The following is a 24,161-nucleotide window of genomic DNA, read 5'->3' on the forward strand; positions in this document are numbered from 1 at the left end:
GACCACTACCTTGTATCCTTTTCCCTCTTGCTCTCATCCAACACTTCCCACACTGCCCCTACTCGGATGGTATCGCGCCGTCCCAATCTTCGCTCTCTCCCCCGCTACTCTCTCCTCTTCCATCCTATCATCTCTTCCCTCTGCTCAAACCTTCTCCAACCTATCTCCTGATTCTGCCTCCTCAACCCTCCTCTCCTCCCTTTCTGCATCCCTTGATTCTCTATGTCCCCTATCCTCCAGGCCGGCTCGGTCCTCCCCTCCTGCTCCGTGGCTCGACGACTCATTGCGAGCTCACAGAACAGGGCTCCGGGCAGCCGAGCGGAAATGGAGGAAAACTCGCCTCCCTGCGGACCTGGCATCCTTTCACTCCCTCCTCTCTACATTTTCCTCTTCTGTCTCTGTTGCTAAAGCCACTTTCTACCACTCTAAAGTCCAAGCATCTGCCTCTAACCCTAGGAAGCTCTTTGCCACCTTCTCCTCCCTCCTAAATCCTCCTCCCCTCCCCCCCTCCTCCCTCTCTGCAGATGACTTCGTCAACCATTTTGAAAAGAAGGTCGACGACATCCGATCCTCGTTTGCTAAGTCAAACGACACCGCTGGTTCTGCTCACACTGCCCTACCCTGTGCTCTGACCTCTTTCTCCCCTCTCTCTCCAGATGAAATCTTGCGTCTTGTGACGGCCGGCCGCCCAACAACCTGCCCGCTTGACCCTATTCCCTCCTCTCTTCTCCAGACCATTTCCGGAGACCTTCTCCTTACCTCACCTCGCTCATCAACTCATCCCTGACCGCTGGCTACGTCCCTTCTGTCTTCAAGAGAGCGAGAGTTGCACCCCTTCTGAAAAAACCTACACTCGATCCCTCCGATGTCAACAACTACAGACCAGTATCCCTTCTTTCTTTTCTCTCCAAAACTCTTGAACGTGCCGTCCTTGGCCAGCTCTCCCGCTATCTCTCTCAGAATGACCTTCTTGATCCAAATCAGTCAGGTTTCAAGACTAGTCATTCAACTGAGACTGCTCTTCTCTGTATCACGGAGGCCCTCCGCACTGCTAAAGCTAACTCTCTCTCCTCTGCTCTCATCCTTCTAGACCTATCGGCTGCCTTCGATACTGTGAACCATCAGATCCTCCTCTCCACCCTCTCCGAGTTGGGCATCTCCGGCGCGGCCCACGCTTGGATTGCGTCCTACCTGACATGTCGCTCCTACCAGGTGGCGTGGCGAGAATCTGTCTCCTCACCACGCGCTCTCACCACTGGCGTCCCCCAGGGCTCTGTTCTAGGCCCTCTCCTATTCTCGCTATACACCAAGTCACTTGGCTCTGTCATAACCTCACATGGTCTCTCCTATCATTGCTATGCAGACGACACACAATTAATCTTCTCCTTTCCCCCTTCTGATGACCAGGTGGCGAATCGCATCTCTGCATGTCTGGCAGACATATCAGTGTGGATGACGGATCACCACCTCAAGCTGAACCTCGGCAAGACGGAGCTGCTCTTCCTCCCGGGAAGGACTGCCCGTTCCATGATCTCGCCATCACGGTTGACAACTCCATTGTGTCCTCCTCCCAGAGCGCTAAGAACCTTGGCGTGATCCTGGACAACACCCTGTCGTTCTCAACTAACATCAAGGCGGTGGCCCGTTCTTGTAGGTTCATGCTCTACAACATCCGCAGAGTACGACCCTGCCTCACACAGGAAGCAGCGCAGGTCCTAATCCAGGCACTTGTCATCTCCCGTCTGGATTACTGCAACTCGCTGTTGGCTGGGCTCCCTGCCTGTGCCATTAAACCCCTACAACTCATCCAGAACGCCGCAGCCCGTCTGGTGTCCAACCTTCCCAAGTTCTCTCACGTCACCCCGCTCCTCCGCTCTCTCCACTGGCTTCCAGTTGAAGCTCGCATCCGCTACAAGACCATGGTGCTTGCCTACGGAGCTGTGAGGGGAACGGCACCTCAGTACCTCCAGGCTCTGATCAGGCCCTACACCCAAACAAGGGCACTGCGTTCATCCACCTCTGGCCTGCTCGCCTCCCTACCACTGAGGAAGTACAGTTCCCGCGCAGCCCAGTCAAAACTGTTCGCTGCTCTGGCCCCCAATGGTGGAACAAACTCCCTCACGACGCCAGGACAGCGGAGTCAATCACCACCTTCCGGAGACACCTGAAACCCCACCTCTTTCAGGAATACCTAGGATAGGATAAAGTAATCCTTCTCACCCCCTTAAAAGATTTAGATGCACTATTGTAAAGTGGCTGTTCCACTGGATGTCTTAAGGTGAACGCACCAATTTGTAAGTCGCTCTGGATAAGAGCGTCTGCTAAATGACTTAAATGTAAATGTAAATGTAACACGCACAGGAGCCTAGCGTTGGACAGCGCCACCTCGCCTTTCTAGGGCGCCACCTCAATATCGACGTTAGCGGTCGTGCAGTAAGTAGCCTGTAACAATTTGAGAACAACATAATAATGGTGCAAATTCTCACTATGATATAATTATTTTTGTTCACAAATTCCCAGGTTTTTCAGAAATCCTGTTTGGAAGATTCCTTGGAAGTTATCGGAATTTTGCAACCCTTGGGCAAACTAAGTCAGAATCGTTGGCAGGTAGGGGGCTGGGGATTCCAGGTTTTTAATTGACAAGCTGCAGTCTGGATGAGATTAAGAACCCTGCCTCCCCTACACGATCTGAGAGAGAATCACACAATGACGTCAAATTGGTGAATGAATTGCAGCTAAGTAATATCTATAATGTATATCTATGGTATATAATCTCAACGAAAAGCTATATGCGAATGGATTTTGTAGTTTGCTTTTAGATTATACATCACATCATCATCAACAAAGGCTCCCGTACTTTATATACAGATGTGACGCCCAGCTCAGCTCTCATCAAGGCAGCAGCAACCTGTAGTACGTCCGTCTTTGAGGCTACTTGTTCTTGTGTGTAGGCTGTAGTCTGTCTGGCAAACCCGCCTGCAGGCCTGCCTGCCTACCTGTCTCCTGGGTCTGAGTTGCCTTGCAGCACGAAGGGTTAAAAAGGGTTAAATGGAAACGTAAAACCACCCAACATTTACCCCATTTCTCTCCCCTTCACCCCATGCCACCCATTTCGCCCCTCTCCCCTTGCCAACTGAATTCATTCGATACTTTCTTTGAAAGTCAGTCTTGCTCAGGGATATGCCTACCTAATGACGCAATGACGTCAATGCAGGTCAATAGCACACTGGCGAAGCGGACTGGCGGGTTGAGGCTACGGTGTGGCTGCGTGTGAACTAATTTAGTTGTCTCCCAATACACGGGAACGAGTCTCCGCGGTAAACCCGTTAGGTTGCCCATGGTATAGCCATTATAAGAAAGATTGCCTATTGATAAGCTATCATTCCCTTCACACCAAACTTCGTTCTTTGACTCAATTGCTGTGAGAGCTGGTTGGACCTGGTCGTCTAACACTGTGAATGGAGCGGGATATAAGTCGATCTGCATCACAATATCACATGTTGCACGGATCCTTCATACTTCCCTGCTCCCTAGTCATTCACATTTATTGCGGTGCGCATCGTATAGCCTATGATGGTGATTAAAATTACCCCGATTTTTGGCGGGCTTCTTTCATCAGTTGGTTTTCGCGCTTAACTCGGTGTTCCCGTCCGCGCTCTGTTCCTGAATAAGAACAGCACCAGATATGTTCGCCCCAGATAGAGAACTGAAACGACGCGCACGGCGTGACCCCCTTTCGCCGTCCTGCTTTGGGCTCCGACCTAGAACTCTTTCCCTTTCTTTGTCTCAAAAAAGCATCTTTTGTAGACTACTCGAGCACAAACAGACAAGACTTCTCACACAGGTAAGCGCTTTCTTTTGTACCAGAGGGAATCGTGACTACCCCAGAGGTGCGGGAAGTTGTCTCTTTTAACCCTGGCAATCAGGGTAGCCTACTACACGCAGTTATGATGAGACTTTAGTTCAGCATAATCTTGAAGCATGCTATTTTATGTAGCCTTTGCACTGATATCCTACATGGACAGATGTTTTAGCCTAGGCTACAAAGCCTTATATCTGATGCATCTGAACACATGCATGTGCAAAACTATCGTTTAGGCTATGATAACTAACACTGTGGCTATATGGACAGTGGATATGTTGTTCAGAGTTACTGTGAGTTCTGCACTTTGGGAGAGATCCGCAATAAACACTGTGAGTCGTAGACAGTGCGGGCTGAGCTAATGCGTAGGCGTATTCACGTGCCGGGGTTCCTCCGCTTAGCCCGCTACTCTGCTGGGATGCCTAGTAACAGAGAGCATGGCACATAGCCTATAGCTGTCCATGGCAGCTCCGCACACGATGCATAATAGACAAAGCTGTAAAGTTGTTTCAGGAGCTAAGAGGTATGCACTTTTTGTAGGCTACGCTACTACACTTGTTGTATATTCCGCTGATGCAAGTCATCCGAATTACATAGACGGGGTTATTTGACCGTTTAGTTTACCTTAGAAGTTGCGTAGGTCGGTCACAGATTATTATTTCACCTTTATTTAACCAGGTAGGCAAGTTGAGAACAAGTTCTCATTTACAATTGCGACCTGGCCAAGATAAAGCAAAGCAGTTCGACAGATACAACGACACAGAGTTACACATGGAGTAAAACAAACATACAGTCAATAATACAGTATAAACAAGTCTATATACAATGTGAGCAAATGAGGTGAGAAGGGAGGTAAAGGCAAAAAAGGCCATGGTGGCAAAGTAAATACAATATAGCAAGTAATTTGCCTTGTAGCGTGTGAAAAAAAGTATTCGCGCAATTATTTAGCTAGACTGTATGCGTGTCCTAAAGGCAAATGAAAAGGACCTATACGTCTTGTTATGATGACAAAGAAACAACTAACTTGCAATTGGTCAATATAGGCTATAGGTCTACTCGCTTATGGACACGCATGAGATAATGAAGAAGACATACGCAGTAATGTCTATATCGTTCACTATATCGTTCAACGCAAAGCCTTTGCGCCGCTTAACTTCTCAGACCCATGGTCAGCGCTACGGTGCCGCCATTCTCACATCGGTTTTGACAAAGTGCTTTGTTTGCGCGGTTTTACCTTTTCAGCACCATGGACAGCGTCACCGTGCTAAGGGAGCTTAATTGAATTAGCTTTTAAAACCCATATAGGAACACAAACTGAAAAGTTGAACAACTTGTTATTAACTAGGCGTCACGTGGCTCCAACTGAAATTAACATTGAGTGTAGATAACTTCAGGAAGAAGGCAGATAAAAAAAAACGCCATGTGAAATGTCTGGGATAACAATTTTCAACATAGGGCGTTTCCAAGATTTGAAGAAGAATAGCAAGAATAGCTCAACACACAAATGTGAGCTTAGCTATTTTAGGCAAACGTTTGACTATACACCTGGGCTGGCGCATTGATAAGATCCTGTAAAAATAGATTTCTATGCAGTATACATAATTCAAAGAGTACAGTTCCTTAAGGGAGGAGCTAGCCTGCATAAATTGTTTTCTTTCTTCAGGGCTTTGTACCATAACTTTGGTGTCAATTGTGTGAGGAGTAGGGGTGGGAGACTGTATTCTTACAGCTGTCTCAGGTAAGAAAAATGCCCGTGTGTGTGTGTGTGTGTGTGTGTGTGTGTGTGCTGTGGTCCGTCGTCAGCTGGCTGCTTTGGATAACCAACAAGCAGGACACGTCACGCCCCCACCGTGCATTGTCTGGCATTTGGCGGGTGGCCGGGTCGGGCAGCGCTCAGAGTCAGGGAATCACTGGTTCTTCAAAAACAAATTCTCCAGCTGACATTTTCATTAAACCGAGAGAAAGGTCCATTGCAACTAGCAGAAGTCCATTCTCCAGAGGGGGGATTGGAAGGAGAGGTCTCGGGCTGAGTGTGGCGACATCGTGCGGCGAACTCAGAGCGCTTCACTGATAGACCCGCTCATTGATATTTGTTGCTGGTTCACTGATTGAAAGATTGCAGCTGCAGCAAAGACGGCTGAAAGACAGAGAGATGGAGGGATGGAAGAGATGAGGGAAGGGGGAAACATCAAACAACATTACAGATGGCATAGAGTACTGTTCAACAGTTTAGAGAACAAAGGATATCTGTAAGAGTCGTTTATGATCATAAGGTTTCTAGTAAGGAATTGCATTTCTATAGCTATCCAAAAGCCCCATTTCACCTCACCCCTCGCCCTTAGTGTCAGGGGCTGCCCTAACTTGCACTCCACAGCGGGGTAAAACCTGCAGCATCAAGTGGACATACAGTATTGGCTTGTATTATAATAATACAAGCCAATACGCGATATAAATAGCATCTACCGCTGCGATAGGGGCAACCCTTTTTTAATCTGAGATGATTTTTCGAGGATAACCGCCAATCTCTGGGCAGACACACACACACACACTGGTCTCGTGACTTTCCACGCGGGATGCTGGCAGGACGTCAGGATGAACCCGGGAGAGGAGAGTAAGGGAAGGAATTATAGGGGATGTAGATTGTAGAGAGAGGTGTGTGTGTGGGGGGGGGGGGGGGTAAGGATACGAGAGAGACTATTTAGAGCGAGAGTGACTATTAATGTCTAGGGTGTGTGTATAGGTTGTATCCGTCGTATTGGTGTGCTTGTGCTTGCGCTGACGATGCAGTGGGTGAGCGAGTCTGGCGCGTGGGTACGGGCAGCGGCGAACAGAGGAGCCAGTTCACGTAGAGATCGCATTGTTATTCTCACTAGCTCGGCTAGAATGTTTGCCTAGAAAATACACGGATGGGAACCAAGCCTCGAGACTACACAGTTCATACCAATCCAGTAGATGAGAAAAGCGCATGATAAACAGTGGAGGGGGAGATTGAGAGAAGGAGATTCCAGAATAGTTCATTCATACTAAGGAGCTATATGAGACGCATAGGCTGTTTCCCCTACCATTTTATTATCCAAACCAAAAGCGGCGTCTTTAATCAGGCGCTGTAGGCCATATCTGTAAAGTGGGGAGAATCTAAACGTGACGTCAATGCCTGGTAACTGACGCAGCCCCTCACAAAAAAAAATTACGGCTTTTATTCTCTCTGGTCAGCAAGCTTTTAATTATTCGTTGTTTTTTTTAGACAAAACCCGCTGGGATAACGTGGGGTTATCCCTATTATGTGAAGGTACCTATTCCATTTCGTATGTAGGCTATTTTGTGAATTGCAAACCAACCAACAGCTGCGTAGTGAATTGTTCAACGAAAGTTGCATGGATACACACGAGCGAGAAGGCTTCGAAGAGCTGAGCGAGAGCACGGCGCAGTCAAATATCGATAATAATAATATATGAAAAGAAAGCGTGAGAGGGATATTAGTGGAGTAAAGTACTGTGCTTTGAGATACGGGGAGGGGGCTCTTGTGCAGAGTTGGAGAGGCAAAATAATGTACATTACATGCACTACACGTAACGTCCCTGAGCGATGCCTTTGTGAGTGTTTTTCCCCCTTACTGCCACCTAAAAATAGCAGCAGGGTTTGATCGTGCGCCAGAAATAGACGGAGGGTATCACTTGTATAAAAAGGAAGGCGACCCTGAAAACTTGGACGTGCCATGATTTAGGCTATATTAACCATGGACTGAATATCTGGTCATATCCAATTTAATTTGCCTCTGTTTCTGTAAAACATGTTCATGTATGAATTCTAAATGCATTTGTTGTTTCTTTCCCTCGTTTCATCAAGTGGTCCCTGCTACGGTAAGTGATACTTTGCACGTGCAATGTTTTTTAAATTCAATGTAGTTTCTCTGTGTGTCCTTTTTGCATGTTCCGGTGCGTGTCTGCTGTCGTGTCTTGTCGTGTCTTGTCGTGTCTTGTCGTGCTTCCCATCACATTTAGCTCACAGTGAGGTAACAGAAAAATGCCATCATTCCTGGTCTTGACTTGGATACATCGGCATGTTTTTGTCGTTTTTGGACAACATTCAAATTAAACCATGCACCTTTCTCTAAAGAAAGGGAATCGCCGCAATGGTAAATAAGTGAAAACTCATTTGTTTGTTGGCGCTGTTGAGTCTCTTTTCACATCTCATGCCTCCCGCAAAAACCATACGCTTGCAAGGGAAAACCCTTCTCTAATGAGCGCTAAATGGGCACGAATTTGTCCTTGTTTTTTTTATTTAAAAAAGAGGAGGCATAAAGACAGGAATGGAGAAGGAGGAGGAAGAGGGGAGGGGGGTTGAAGAGGAAGAAAACGAGCACCTAGGAAAGGTGGAGCAGCAGTATCCCGAAACGTTGCACGTACTTGGGGGAAACCCGGTAGCTGTCCAACAGTAATGGTGCTGAAAATACATCGAATGGCACTGGGGAGCGTTCCGTGATTCACCAAACCATAGGCAAGCGCGTTTAGAGAGAAAACTGTCTTGAATATGACACAAAAAAAACAATGTAATTTCAATGAATGATAGCCTGAAAACGTTTGCTCTTTCACGGAGCGTTATCGGAGGCTGAGTCCTTTACTTCAAGGGTAATACCTGAAACTACCGATTTCCCGCCTGCGTCGTTTGAACAGTTTTACCAGATGATGTACAGGCACAGACAGGGAGGCTATAGGCAGATAGACTTGGATTACCCTTCTGCCCACGTCATCCATTTCTATCGTCAGTATATTTGGCTATACCGTATGCTATGATCGATTGTATTTATTTCACCGTAAAACCATCCTCTGCAGCATCCCCAGTCATTTTGTTCCTTTGCATAAAGCAATGTGAAAGTTTTCATACGGCTTAACTAACTACTGCTGGCCAAACCGCCAATCACCATACGCGTTTCATTGCTGCTTTTGAATCGGATATGGATGACTTCATGACAAGTACAACCTCGTTGGGAAGAGATGGGAGGCAGCGCTATTCTCTACGTGTACAAAACATTAGGAACACCTTCCTAATATTGAGTGGCACCCCCTTTTGACCTCAGAACATCCTAAATTCGTCGGGGCATGGACTCTACAAGGTTTCGAAAGCGTTCCACAGGGATGCTGGCCCATGTTGACTACAATTTTCCCCACAGTTGTGTCAAGTTGGCTGGATGTCCTTTGGGTGGTTGACCATTCTTGATACACATGGGAAACTGTTCAGCGTGAAAAACCCAGCATCGTTGCAATTCTTGACGCACTCAAATCAGTGCGCCTGGTACCTACTGCCAGACGTTGTTCAAAGGCACTTAAATATTTTGCCTTGCCCATTCACCTTTTGAATGGCACACACACACAATCCATGTCTCAGTTGTCTCAACGCTTAATAATCATGATTTAACCTGTCTCCTCCCCTTCATCTACACTGATTGAAGTGGATTTAACAAGTGACATCAATAAGGGATCATAGCTTTCACCTGGATTCACCTGGTCAGACTGTCATGGAAAGAGCACGTGTACCTAATGTTGTGTGTGTGATGTGTGTGTGTGTGTGGGGGGGGGGTCTATGTTGATGTTTCCACAACAAGATATTGGGCTGCCAAATGGGCAAGGAATCACCCATCCAATTACGATAGTGTCATCCCTCTGAGCACAGACACCAGTTCAACGTCTAGTTTTGATTTACATTTGGTTGAGTTGTCAACTAACGTGAATTCAACGTCAAATCAACAAACAATTTCATCATGACATTGGATTTAGGTTAGAAGTTGGGTGAAAAAAAGACGAAATGCCCTTACATTGACGATGTATTACTTTTCCACGTTAATTAAACGTCATCACATAGATTGTCTGTGTTGAAATGGCGTGGAAACAACGTTGATTGAACCAGTTTTTGCCCAGTGGGATGTCGAGGCAATCAGAGCCAACTTCGTGATAATGTATAAAATAAAGTAAGCGACGACTCGCATGTCAAAATGTCGAATCGAATTCAAACAACGCCCGTATCTGCCTGCAGTTTCGTTCACGCCACACAATAATCATGCTCACTCACTCATAGCTACAGTCCTCGCACGACTTTTGTCCACAAGTCTATATATAGCGTTCTTTTCGCCGCGGGAGAAGAGATGCAGTACACGACATCCACGTTGTCATGAAAAATAAATCTTCAATGGCTGGCTCGTGTTGTGATAGACTGTGGAACCATTCACCTGCTATATTACCTCCACCTTTCAAAAAACTCCGCTTTTTAACCTTCCTTTTGCCAAACGAAGCACCAGATAGGGCCAGATCTCCTTCCCTCAATAATTAAATGCCGGGGCCGTGTAATTTCAGTGGAAACAACACGGATTCTTGAGTCGTGACTGCTAAAGTGAGTAATGCGCGCGTTGGCTGCGTCAGGAGAGGCAGTCACTGTGCAGTGCAGAATGAAGGAGGGGAGGGGTGTGTGTGGGGGGGGGGGGGGTTCGTGACTGACTGTAGAGACGGTCGCAAATGAAAAGACCACCCAATAAAAATCCACAACAGGGCGACAAATGGGGATTGGGAAACGTTTTTTTTTTTTTAAATACATTTGCATTGCTGTTCCCCTGAATACTACTTCGTTCCATTACCTTGCTTTACTGATCCTGGCACCAACTTGAATGCAGGAGAAGAGTTACAAGGATAGTGGGGGTGGAAGGAGAAAGAGGGAAAGAGGAGGAGGGGGGGTGGGGTTGGTTTGGGATAAAACGAGACACATATTGAGGAGGGAGGATCCAGATATAGCTCGTGAACCCGACCTCCTACTCGGTACAGTAACTTGTCCAGTTCCAAGGGGGGAGTAGGTATACCGGGCCTCCGGTGGTATTTCTCTCTCCAAAACAATGATGGGGTCTAAAAACACTGACTAAATAACCTCAAGGGTAAGTAGACTTCTACTATTCTGTAGCTTTTCCCCCGATTCATCTTAATGAATGAAGTTTATTAAAGGTTGTTTAACTATTGGTGTGTGCAGAGTTTGATAATTGGGCTGGGTGACTATTGTTCTCATTGACTTGTTATCACTATTACTCTAGTGTTTTGTTCCGACTCCTGCTAATGCTACTGTGTAGGTGCCTTTTAATTGTCGTTCTGCATTGCATTTATTGCAATATATAGCGCTGTAATTCGGAATCTTTGACACGTGGCACTTTGACAACAAGTGTGTTCCGAGACCCCCCGTGTCGTCACTATTGGTGGTATCCTCCAGTGAACTCTCGCTGGTCATGCAATAGAATCGCTTCAGATGCTTGTCATGTTGTTGTTATCGCGTGGACGAGGCACCGCGCTTTCCCACGATTGGTTTACATGCGTTCAGGGGGCCGTATTTATATTAGCGTTTCAAAATGGTTCATGTCCAGCCTATATACAATTGTATTAACATGCCGTGTTGTAATGCAGTAAGGATTTAATCAGCGAACCAGTTGTCGTTTATTCTTTCGTCATTTTAATCTCAATAGAATTCATTGTGATCCGATATGTCTATCTCCCACATGCATAGCCGTAGCCAAGCTGCAATACATGCACAACTCGAGAATCAATCAATCGATATAATGAATCCACCCAAATGTTCTGTGCACATAACCCTATTCGCTCGCATTTATCAAGTCACTTTTGCCAGCTAGAACACAATTTGGTTTCCCCTTTTTTTTTTTTTTTTTTCAAAAAGGGGGGCCCCTATATGAGCAAAACACGGATTGGTCGATGACGAGTTTTCGTTTGCTCCAATAAGGTCCCTCGCTGCTCTATATTTATTGCTAGCAGATTACTGCTTGCTCCCGCCTTACCCAGACGGTTCGAGCGGTTAGAGCGAGCTAGTTCTCCAGGAGACTTCATGAACGAGGGGAATATGTTTTTTTGTATATATGTATACATATCTATAGAACCATAATAACAACTAAAACAGTGCTGCTTCCGATGCTCGGAGCCTAAATGACCACACTGTCCAAATTATATTCGAAAGAGAGGGGGAGTGAGAGGGAGTAGGAAGAATTTCGAGGGGATGTCGGGGAGAAATTCAACTACAGAGAAGCAATGCGATTTAGGACCATGGACAGCGGTAGAAAGCAGTAGCGTTGGCATTCGTATGTAGCTTCGCTTGGAAACCCTATTTCTCGCCTCGCAGTGTGTGATTGAGTTGGAGACACACAATTGCCTCGGGTTGCCGATGGCTGAATGGACCCAATCCGGGATTGGCGATGGAAGCGGTCTTTCTTGATGTCACTTTCTTAAGCCTCATGGACTCTCGACAGGACGTAGAGGCAGAAGCCGATCAGTCCTTCGCGAATCTTTTTGCGGTCTGGGCTTGCTGTACATAACTAACAAGCTGGGAAGCCCTTACCCCAAAAAGCATTTGCGGAGGGCGCATTCGCCGAGTCACATCGCAAGACGTCTTGCAAGCAGGCTTCGTGGATAAAAAAAGCTTTTTCACATGATAATTTTACTACAATTATTATTCATACTATTTCCATACTTATTTTTATTCAGATTTTAGTATTGATATAATTGTTAAGTGCTAATTGTAATTTATTTTGTATGTGTTTGTATCGTTAGGCTTAGGTCCCATTTCTAAACTTTGGTATGTCTCCCAACCCCGGGGATACTTAAAAGATTTCTCAGCTCCAGAGTTTCCGAAAATGTTTTGGACTCAACTTGGAGTAATGTGATACCAATCAGTCCATATAGCGCCCCACCCCCCAAATCCACAAGATCGGTGCATAGTCCCCTCAGCATTACACAGAACGCCCTGCTGATGAATAAATCTGGGACCCAAATGGTACCCTATTCCCTATATAGTGTACTATTATTGCATTATATAGGTAATAGGATATAATTTGAGACGCAGAATAAGTCTAAACAAAGGGACACCCTCGGAATGAACAAGTTGCACGTGGGGAAACAGAGTGATTCCATTCAGAGACAGTGGGAGGATGGAAGGGGAGGAGGGGTGTGGGAACTTGGACCTCTCTGCCCTGCGTGCACTTGGGAAATACAACATTTATTTAAATGTTCCAATCTCCAAATAGTTAAGTGTGGCGGGAATTGAACACGCACACACACACGCACACACACACACACACTTGAATATATGAGACATGACCATGCAGCGAGAGCGTGTGAATGTGTGAGAGAGAGAACGAGCCGTGCTGTGTGTGCGGCCGTTCTCTAAGACAAGCAGAGAGACTGAAATGCTTTATTCAGCCTGCTGTCTCTTTCTCTCTCTTCCTTTCTCTTTATCGCTCTTCCTTTCTCTTTTTCTCTCTCTCTCTCTCACGCGCACACACGGACACGTTTTTCTCCCTAATGTTATGATATAGCCTATTCACCCTCGAGCATCGCCCACCATTACCCCTTTCATCAAACTTAAAGCATAGAGCACGTCCTTCTATATTTGGCCCATGTAAGAGAGAGAGAAAAGTTGATTGGGAACACTAATTTGATCAGTTGACGAACTCCGACATATTCCTCGAGTTTGTTTCCAAAAGCATGGAGTGTCGTTCGTGTCCATCACGCTTGTGCACATAAGCAAAACCATGAAAACAGAACTCCCAGTTTTTGACTCATTGTCCAGTTCGATAGAATAAAATAGTGCAGTGATGACACAATTCGATTTACACCCGAAAAGCAAAGTTAAAAAGCATAGCTATACCGGTAGCTTAATGATACTATGTTGCCCTATACTACAGTCAGTGAACAGTGGGACAGTGAAGCATTTTGTATTCTTCTGGCTATGAACTCTAGCACTTTTTATTTGAAGTGGTACAATGACTATACGGATGAAGTATCAGCTATGATTTGAGGGAATTTCTATCCATAAAGGGTGAACCGTTTCGAAATTACAGCACTTTTTGTGCATAGTCCCCCCATTTTAGGGGACCAAAAGTATTTGGACAAATTCACTTAGGCCTACATGTGTATTAAATAATTCAAAAGTGTCGTATTTGGTCCAATATTCCTAGGACGCAATGATTACATCAAGCTGTCACTCTACCAATTTGTTGGATGCATTTGCTGTTTGTTTTGGTTGTGTTTCAGATTATTTTGTGCCCAGTAGAAATGAATGGTAAATAATGTATTGTGACATTTTGCAGTCATTTTTATTACAAATAAGAATGGAATATGTTTGTAAACACTATGATGCTACTATGATTACTGATAGTCCCGGATGAATAAAAGTGACTGCAAAATGACACAATACATTATTTACCATTCATTTCTATTGGGCACAAAATAATCTGAAACACAACCAAAACAAACAGCAAATGCATCCAACAAGTGTGTAGAGTCACAAGCTTGGTGTAATCATTACGTGCTAGGAATAAGGGACCAAATACTAAACCTTTGACTACCTTAATACACATATAAGTGAATTTGTCCAAATACTTTTGGTGCCCTATAATGGGGGGCTATTTAAAAAAGTACTACAATTTCGAACTAAAAATACCTTGAAATTAAAGCTGACAGTCTGCACTGTTTGATTTCCAATACAAACTTTTGGAGTATAGAGACAAAATAAGAAAAATGCTTCACTGTCCCAATAATTACGGAGACTACTGTATATTGTCCCTGAGTTTAGGGTATACCCGGCCATTAGCATCAGTGCAACCGTTTCAGGGGCATTTACATGAATGTGGGAATAGTATTTGCTTCTTTTAATTAAATACATTTGGCTACTAATCCCTACAGTCAGGTGTTTGCTATAGCATTGCAATCCTGGGCATAACTGCTCACTTACGGTGACCGCTGGCGTAAATGTTGGTCACGTGGACATAGTTGCTATTCAAAGTGAGAAAAATCGATAATCAAAAGAATAAATCAAATAAAAACAAACGATTAAAACCACGATGAGGGTTTTAATATGTTATAGGCTGCCCATAGAAATATAACGTATCAGTGATTTTGCCAGGAAAGAAAATATAAATATATGTATGTGTGTGTGTTTTATTGTCACATACACGAATGTAAAGTGACTGTGGTAAAAATAGTGCGGTGCAGCTCGCTTAGGCTACAGAAGTCATTGCGGTCTACTTCTCCTCTCGAGGTGAATGACATATCTCCTTGGCTTTATCAATGGACAAGCATCTCTGACCTATAGCGACATGCCTACAAACTCAGCTGAAGCTTAGAGTGTAACATTCCAATATGGGATTTCCACCCTGTGATTATCTCTGGAGGTCAAAGGATGTTTTACTATGTTTTGTTTTGCTAGGTAAATAAAGGCGGGTTAACTCAAAATAATGATAAAGACAGCAGAATTGTTTCGTGTAGGGGAGTCCCAACTTGCATAACCTTTACACCCGCGTAACTTTTAAGCACCATGGACAGTGTCATTTCGCTGCGATGTTAGCAAAGTGCACTCCACTCCGTCCCTTCAACTTTTTAGCACCACGGACAGCGTCACGGGCCTTTTATTGATCAGCCCGATTTCAGTGGCGTCACACTCGGTCACTCTGCAGCTCAAGTTAGTCAAATCTCTAAATAATCATCATCAATTAAGGTTCATGTCACCTTTTGGCACTCAGGTTGAGGAGACAGCTGACAATTCACTAATGCTGTAAAAACCCTCAACACCCCGTGACTAAAGAGTAACACGTAGTCATAGGCCTATAGTAGAAAGCAGCATACAATGGTTAAAACTTGACAGTGGAGACAAAACCACTGTTTTGCATGGTATTGTATGGGTGCTGTAACGTGCATTTCCGATAAGTAAAGCCACCTATTGCTTGTTTTTGTATTTGGACACAACTGCATGCAATAAATGCCAATGCCATAGCCCAAATATAGATGTCTTGTTTTGTAGTTTTTTTGTTTGTTGCGTGGTGCAGTATGGATGGACAAAGCCTAGGCCTAACTCTGCATACTTTTATTCTCTAACAATTGTTAAACGGTGTCTCGGAAGAGATTCGAACTAGAGATGTGGGCAAACGACAAGGCTACGTTTACATGTTTTAAAACCTTTCGAGTCAGTCATTTGAATTAGTGTGATTTGAGGATGTTTCAGTGGGCGTCGGTGACGTAGGGCCTTCATTCCCGCTCCACATCTTTTCGAAGACTCTATATTTGTGCGCACGGGACGCCCCTCTTCCACCCAATTATGTAGTACACTTTTAATGGCAATGCTCTATCAATCTTACAGACATAATGATACCTCTGTCTTTTTGTTTTCTGCAGGTGAGGGAAGAAGTAGTCACGATAACTTGACCGTGAAGGGCTCGAGCGCCATGTGACATCCTGGCCAGAAACGTCGACTCGATTGAGATTTCATCATCTCCATTGAGAAAGGGAGCCGGCCTATCACTAAAATCACCACCTCTTGGTCCTTCCTCTCTCGTGTTCAGCGCAAGGTAATTGTTAACCCGAGAGTGTTAACAGAGGCAACTGGAAAGATGACGTCAAACAAAAATCACTTCCCTTTGAAATTGCATTTTTATTATGGTCGGGCATTTTCACCGCTGCGCACGTGAGCAGAAGTTGACCGCCCATTAATTTGGCATCAAGATGGCCAATCATTGCAGTCCTTTGTGAGAAACATACTTTATAGATTTAACAGACGTCAATGCAACAAAGACACATGTTTTTGTCGAGGTTTGACCTATTCCATTGCATGTGTGAGGGGTAGGCAATATATGCCTCATTTTACTGGTCTGTAGGCATGTGTAGGCCTATTTATAGTTTCCATATAGGCCTGTCTGACCCTACTTTAAAAAAATAATAATAGTGTTTTGGTGGGTAATGTGTGTTAGTACTGTGTTCTACATCATGGAAACAAAACAAAACATATATTCTATATATCTCTCTGTCTACCACACAACGTTTATGGGCCAATTGCCTTACATGTTTATTCAGTTAGTGAATATCACCGAAAATAAGGACATGTATTGAGTCATGAGAAGGAGGGCCAATGAGGGGATGCATGAGAGGTGTAGGGTGAAGTTGTTCCTAGACTCTGGTCTTGGGTCAGTCGTGCATTTCCCCCCCACGGGCCCTAGATCTTCACCGAGGGGAAACGTCAGTCTCGAAATGATATCTTGGACCTACACACGTGATTGACATGTATGAAAACTGTATTTCTGAAGAGTTTGCTTTGCAATGTTTTTTTAAGTGCGTTTCTCTGACGGCTTGCTCCATGCCATTAGCATTTACATTACATTTACATTTAAGTCATTTAGCAGACGCTCTTATCCAGAGCGACTTACAAATTAGCAGTGTAGGATGTCTGAACCCAGAGATAACGCGAAGGAGAGGAGAGGTGGAGCTGTGGGCTTTGTTAAGGAATAGCAAGTATATAGTGGAGCAACAGTTGCGCCAAAATAATAGTCGTGGGTTTGCCTCCCAAATACCACCATATTCCCTATTACTTTTTGACCATAGGGCTCTATGGGGAATTGTGCACCATTTGGGATACACCATTTGATAACTGGTTATGATCATAAATCCAGTTTGAAATCTGGTCAAAATGTTGGTCAATCAAGCACTTCTAGAGTCAGACTTATTGACCTGCATGGAGGACTAAATTCAGTAGAATACAGTGTAGTTCACCAAATACAGTGCACATGTAGTTACGTGTAAAGGTGTGGAAAATGGTGACTATGCAACTCCCGTCTTTGTTCAGAGCGTGACAAGCAGAACTCTTCAATGTTCAGACTTCTTTGGGGAATTCGCTTCATTTTGAACACTTGTCTCCAGATGTTTCCCAGAAAGCAAAACTGTTGCTATGACGTCTTTTATGGTCAGATTCTATGCTGGTTGTAAAATCATTTTGTAAGTGTATTTTTAGCAACCGGAAAAATACTCCTTTTTATGCTTGTATTCTGATTATCTGACTAGATATCAACCAACATATGAAGTCTTCCCCATGAAGCCTTGATTTTGTCATGATTAGTCTTTACCTGTTTGTAACAGAGACCTGTTTGTTGTAATCTGGTTTATATAACGTCTTCTCAACCAGACAACCAGTTTACAACAAGAAAACAACGTTATCAAGACGTCATGTGTCAAATTATGCCCACTGGGTTTGTTCATTTATGACTACTAAGGTTTAGGTCTCAAAGACTGTGAGTTTGTGGTAAAACCTCTGGGCTGGGCTCATCAAGGTGTGTCCCTCAAATCTACCGGTTAATAGTGAGATTTGTATGACTAGTACAGCATTTGTTATTCAGGATGCATTTTCCTATTGTCTCTGTGAGAGATATGTGACGTTAGGAAGCAGTATGTATGGGTTTAGGAAACAGTCAGGTTGAACAATGCCTACTTGAGCTTCCTGTTATTACGAAAAGCACGAACCATTCAAGGATATTTAGAACGTTCAACCTTTGTCACTGATTCAGTGTGTTCATTGTGCAAGAGAGATGAATAGGGCCTATCAAATGCAAAAAAAAATGAAATGAGCACACAATCAAAAACTTCCACTCACAAAAATGATGCCTCCATTTTGTTTTAGCCTAAACTACAATAGACCAGAACTTGTAACAAAACCATTTGCTAAAAATACTATTGAATGAATCAGTCATTTGATATATTGTTGCATCTTCCATCTAGGACATAAAGGACCTCTTTCTATATTCAATACAACCGTATAGGTCACAACATCTAGAAATACCTGTTTTTGTCCTCCAGATGCTTGATTTGTTAGCCAAAAGGGGTGAGACGACTGTCTAGCCATCTAAACAGAGATAAGAATGGGGACCTCTCCTCTTGAATGGAAGAACGTCATCACTCAGTTCTGTCGTGACTCGTATCATTACACAGCTTCTTCTTCTTTTTTTCCCTCATTCCAAATGTCTTTGTTTATTTTTAGGGGAAACGTGTTCTGCTCACATGAACATAAGGTATGCATACGTACATGTAGGTGCGCACGCACTCACTCACTCACTCACTCACTCACTCACTCACTCACTCACTCACTCACTCACTCACTCACTCACTCACTCACTCACACTCACTCACTCACTCACTCACACACATAGACACACACACTGTAGCTGGGCTTTAATACACAAAGGACTACACAGCCTCTGTGCTGTGGGCCACACAGATATTTAGTAGAGTCAAAGGCTTTAGGTCCTGTTCTTTGTGGTTGTAATTATTGTAGTTTAATACCAGTCTCATTAATGAGAAGAACTCAACCCTTGTAAGATGATAGTCACTTGTGTCCATTTATTTGTAAAGGATGTTGTATTGTGTGTGTGTGTGTGTGGGGGGGGTTCAGAGGCCTATTAATGTCTAGCAAGTGAATGCTTTTTTTTCAGGAGATGGTTACATATTGCATACTTGTGAAGCCAATCAGCGTTTGAATGGAATGGACCACTTTTGGACAGGAGAGAACAGTGGGGCTTCCTCTTAACACATGATGGAGACCTGTTAACTTCTCAGTTAAGCTATAGTTAAAGTTCCCTTGAATACAAAAGAGCACAGTGGGTTATAGACTGGACAGGAGGGTATTCTACCTCTGAACAGGTACAATCAACAGCTAGTGCCAAGACAAAATTGTCCTCAAACTAGTTTTCTTTCCAAGCCGCAGGACACTGAAAGGACATCCATCTACTCATTGATTGTGATTTGGCCAAGGCTTCAAGACGTGATTTTTTTTTAATGTCCATATTAGTCAATGACCCATCTCTTTTGACTTGAGTGGTGTTGAACCTCAAATAGTTCCTCACTTCCTCTTTAGGCCTTCCTGGATTTATTTCTAGAGATTCTCTCAGTGGGGAGTGGCTGCACCTGAGACAGTCGGTGTCCATCGTCATGTGGTGCTGAACTTTGGGATGCCGATTCCGTCGCTGTCCGCTTGAGCGGTGCTGAATCTTTAATACCCACTGTTTGCGTGTCATTTTTGTTGTTGTTGTTGCCATCAGACCTTTTACTTCGTCACATCAGACCGTGGCCCTATAGACACAATGAACTTTTATGATATACGTTCTATGACTGGTGATGAGGGCTGTCTTCTAGTCAGAAGTTCATGCTCCTTTCCATGTCTGTCTTATGCTGAGCTGAGGCAATGGCCTCTCTATTTTGCAAACTGTTCCTCTTTAAGGTTGTGTGTAGGGGTCGTTCACATTCACTGTTAACGTTCATATTCATGTGCATGTTCACGCTCTGTTCACGCGCTGTTCACTCATGATTATAGCTAGTGTCATGACGATGTTCATTGTACTATGAGTGTGTACATTGACACAGTAATGAACCAACACTATTCTGTCATGAGCCTGGTGTTATATCTTACAGACAGAATTAGAGCTGGCCACAACTTGTTTCTCTCTGTCTTTCTCTGACTGTTTTCTCTCACTTTTCTCTCCTTTCCCTTCCTCTCTTCTTTTCTGTACTTCTCTCTCTCTCTCTCTCTCTCTCTCTCTCTCTCTCTCTCTCTCTCTCTCTTTCGCTCTCGCCGCTTCTTTCTCCCTCGTTCTCTCTCTCAATCTCTTTCTGTCTCTCGCTCTTTCTTTTTCAAGTTCATCAGTCATATGTACAGTCGTGGCCAAAAGTTTTGAGAATGATACAAGTATTCATTTTCACAAAGTCTGCTGCCTCAGTTTGCATGATGGCAATTTGCATATACTCCAGAAAGTTATGAAGAGTGATTAGATTAATTGCAATTAATTGCAAAGTCCCTCTTTGCCATGCAAATGAACTGAATCCCCCAAAAAACATTTCCACTGCATTTCAGCCCTGCCATAAAAGGACCAGCTGGCATCATGTCAGTTATTCTCTCGTTAACACAGACAAGGCTGGAGATCTCTGTCATGCTGATTGAGTTCGAATAACAGACTGCAAGCTTCAAAAGGAGGGTGGTGCTTGGAATCATTGTTCTTCCTCTGTCAACGATGGTTACCTGCAAGGAAACACGTGCCGTCATCATTACTTTGCACAACAAGGGCTTCACAGGCAAGGATATTACTGCCAGTAAGATTGCACCTAAATCAACCATTTATCGGATCATCAAGAACTTCAAGGAGAGCGGTTCAATTGTTGTGAAGAAGGCTTCAGGGCGCCCAAGAAAGTCCAGCAAGCGCTAGGACCGTCTCCTAAAGTTGATTCAGCTGCGGGACTGGGGCACCACCACTACAGGGCTTGCTCAGGAATGGCAGCAGGCATGTGTGAGTGCATCTGCACGCACAGTGAGGCGAAGACTTTTGGAGGATGGCCTGGTGTCAAGAAGGGCAGCAAAGAAGCCACTTCTCTCCAGGAAAAACATCAGGGACAGACTGATATTCTGCTAAAGGTACAGGGTTTGGACTGCTGAGGACTGGGTTAAGTCATTTTCTCTGATGAATCCCCTTTTCGATTGTTTGGGGCATCCGGAAAAAAGTCCTGTGTCATGCCAACAGTAAAGCATCCTGAGACCATTCATGTGCAGGGTTGCTTCTCAGCCAAGGGAATGGGCTCACTCACAATTTTGCCTAAGAACACAGCCATGAATAAAGAATGGTACCAACACATCCTTCGAGAGCAACTTCTTCCAACCATCCAGGAACAGTTTGGTGACAAACAATTCCTTTTCCAGCATGATGGAGCACCTTGCCATAAGGCAAAAGTGATAACTAAGTGGCTTGGGGAACAAAACATCGATATTTTGGGTCCATGGCCAGGAAACGTCCCAGACCTTAATCCCATTGAGAACTTGTGGTCAATCCTCAAGAGGCGTGTGGACAAACAAAACCCCACAAATTCTGACAAACTCCAAGCATTGATCATGCAAGAATGGGCTGCAATCAGTCAGAATGTGGCCCAGAAGTGAATTGACAGCACGCCAGGGCGGATTGCATAGGTCTTGAAAAAGAAGGGTCAACACTGCAAATATTGACTCTTTGCATCAACTTCATGTAATTGTCAATAAAAGCCTTTGACACTTATGAAATGCTTGTAATTATACTTCACTATTCCACTGACAGAAATATCTAAAGACACTGAAGCAGCAAACTTTCTGGAAATTAATATTTGTGTCATTCTCAAATCTTTTGGCCACGACTATACAGGATACACATGGTGTACGGAATGCTTACATGCAGGTCCCTTTTCAACAATGCAACAATAATAATAAATAATAAAAGGTAAGAATACTAACATAAAGTAAATGGCTCAGTAGAATAGAATAAACATTTTAGCATACGTATAATTCAGGAAGAAACCATTTATAGTCCAATATTTACACATGTATCAGGGAAGGGGGGGATTGTTTAAATTGTGCAGTATTAGCAAAAGTAGATAAGAGTCTTGTAGCAGCAATTGTGATGTTTGTGTGTGTAGCATGAATGTGTGTGTGTGTGTCCGTGTGGGCGTGAGTGAATGAGTGAGCGCATGTGTGCTAAGGTGTGGAGAACCAGAGCAGTCCAGTTCAAGTGTTCAGCAGTCTGATGGCTTGTAGGTAGAAACTGTCTCTGAGCCTGCTGTTATTCTGTCTTCTTTTCTTCCCCTCTCTCCCCCTTTCTTTCTCCTTCTCATTCTGTCTCCCATTCTCTCTTCATCTTTCACACTTTCCCCCTCTTTCTCTTTTTCTTTCCTATTGCCAGGGCCTTCCTGACTGTGTGACAGAGGGAGTCCTGAGTGACGCCGTGAATGACTCTACGATGCCTTTACTGCCCCCCCCCCACCCCCACCTCTTCCCGGCTGCTTCTGATTAAGGTATGATCACTATAGCCGCACACACATTTCAAAGACTTACAAAAAGTCCCAAAAAATGAAGCCCTTTCCCTCAAATGTAGCTGTTCTGAAACGGACAAATAGGAGGGATGTATTTTGCAGAAGGAGCGTTATTTGTACTGTTCCATACCTTGGAACTTAACGTATCTTAGATGATGCCCCAGTGTAGGTTCCAAATCGTCTTGCAATGCAACTGTGCTCGCTGCTATCAGTGAAAAGGTTCCACCCAAAAAAAGATCCCTGTTTCTAGTACTCTTACAATGCAGCACGGCGGCTCGGACTATTACTGTTACACTTGCGGTGTTGGCGAAGCTACTGTGAAAATATTGTTTGCCAAGCTACCGTTTACTTCACACTGACAGAAGTTAAGCTACACTGAAGCCACATTTAAGAAAAAACATATTTGACTTAACTCAAGTTACTTTGGGAAAATAGTTCACGACATCCACACGCTTCTTGGAAAATGATCATATTTGAATCTGAAACGTCATGGAGTACAAATTGCAAGGGCAGATCACTTTGAGGTCATACGTTAACAGAATGTGCCTATTAAACACAAAAACTATGTTTCAAGGGAGAATTGGGAAGGTCTGATGCTGAAATAGAAAGGAAATTCTTGCCTACTTCAGTCCTATTTTCTTTTCTTTTTGCAAAAAAAAGTAGTGTGTAGTTCCAGTAGTTTGCTACACTGCTACGTGGCAATTAAAAAAAAATTAACTACTGAAAACAATACCAAACGTTGAATTTAGTTTATAAACTACCACCAAGCTACTGCAAAATACAGTTAAATGAGTAGTTCACTACTCCTCCACACTGTACACTTGTCACCTGGTTGAGTGAGTGTGAAAGCACTCAATCATGATCCACTTCCTGTGTGTGCCCAGCCTATGAACCTGTGTTCATTTGGCACCAAAGGGAAGACAATAGACTGAAAGATGGGAGGGACTACCTGAGGTGTATTAATTAGTCCTACACCGTAGCAAAACGTTTTTTTTTTCAACGGGAACGTTTTTGCAATAAAAACAAACGTTTTCAGCTTAGGTTCCATTTGGTTCCTTGTGAATACACCCTTGGATTCTTCCAAATAGCAAAAGCTCATTTTTGTTTCCTGTCGCAGACAGTTAGGAGCTAAAAGGAAGACGTCACGTCGTTTCACATTATCCATGCATATGCTAGGGTGGTTGATAGTTGCTTTAGTGGCAAGTGAGTTCTAGGTCAAACTAAAACACGGGGCACTTTTCTGTACCAGGCTGGTAGCTGCCATTCACCCGGCCCTCCATCTCTCCCTTTCTCTCTCACATCTCTGACGGAAGGAGAGGTGCCAGTCGTTGTAAGGCGGTTGTGGAAAATGGGGCAGGCTGAGGGATGACTCAGCCTCCTGGAGGGGGGGGGGGGTACTTTTGGGAGGGGGGTTAGGGGTTAACTCTAACCCTCTATGGAGCCTCTGACATAGATGGATCTGACACACACTCACACGTGGACACAGAAGTGAACGTCTTGACTTTCACACACACACACACAGGCTCAGAAACTTACATATGCCGGGCATACGCACATTCATTTGTAAGTTCTCAGTTATGACGACGCCCCTTATGTTCGCACACGATGACTCACTCTATCACTCACACACT

At 44.2% G+C, this 24,161-nt stretch overlaps 1 long non-coding RNA gene across 1 annotated transcript; it reads left to right on the forward strand.

Annotated features, from left to right (window-relative positions):
• Positions 1-5,522: 5,522 nt before the first annotated feature.
• LOC115134801 (uncharacterized) lies at positions 5,523-22,500 on the forward strand. The gene is made up of 4 exons (XR_003864380.2): positions 5,523-5,600; positions 7,709-7,722; positions 16,066-16,238; positions 22,401-22,500. It is a non-coding gene; the product is annotated as an uncharacterized LOC115134801 (long non-coding RNA).
• Positions 22,501-24,161: the final 1,661 nt, after the last annotated feature.

Source organism: Oncorhynchus nerka, linkage group LG9a (assembly GCF_034236695.1).
Source record: "Oncorhynchus nerka isolate Pitt River linkage group LG9a, Oner_Uvic_2.0, whole genome shotgun sequence".
In the NCBI taxonomy this organism is placed as follows: Eukaryota; Metazoa; Chordata; class Actinopteri; order Salmoniformes; family Salmonidae; genus Oncorhynchus; species Oncorhynchus nerka.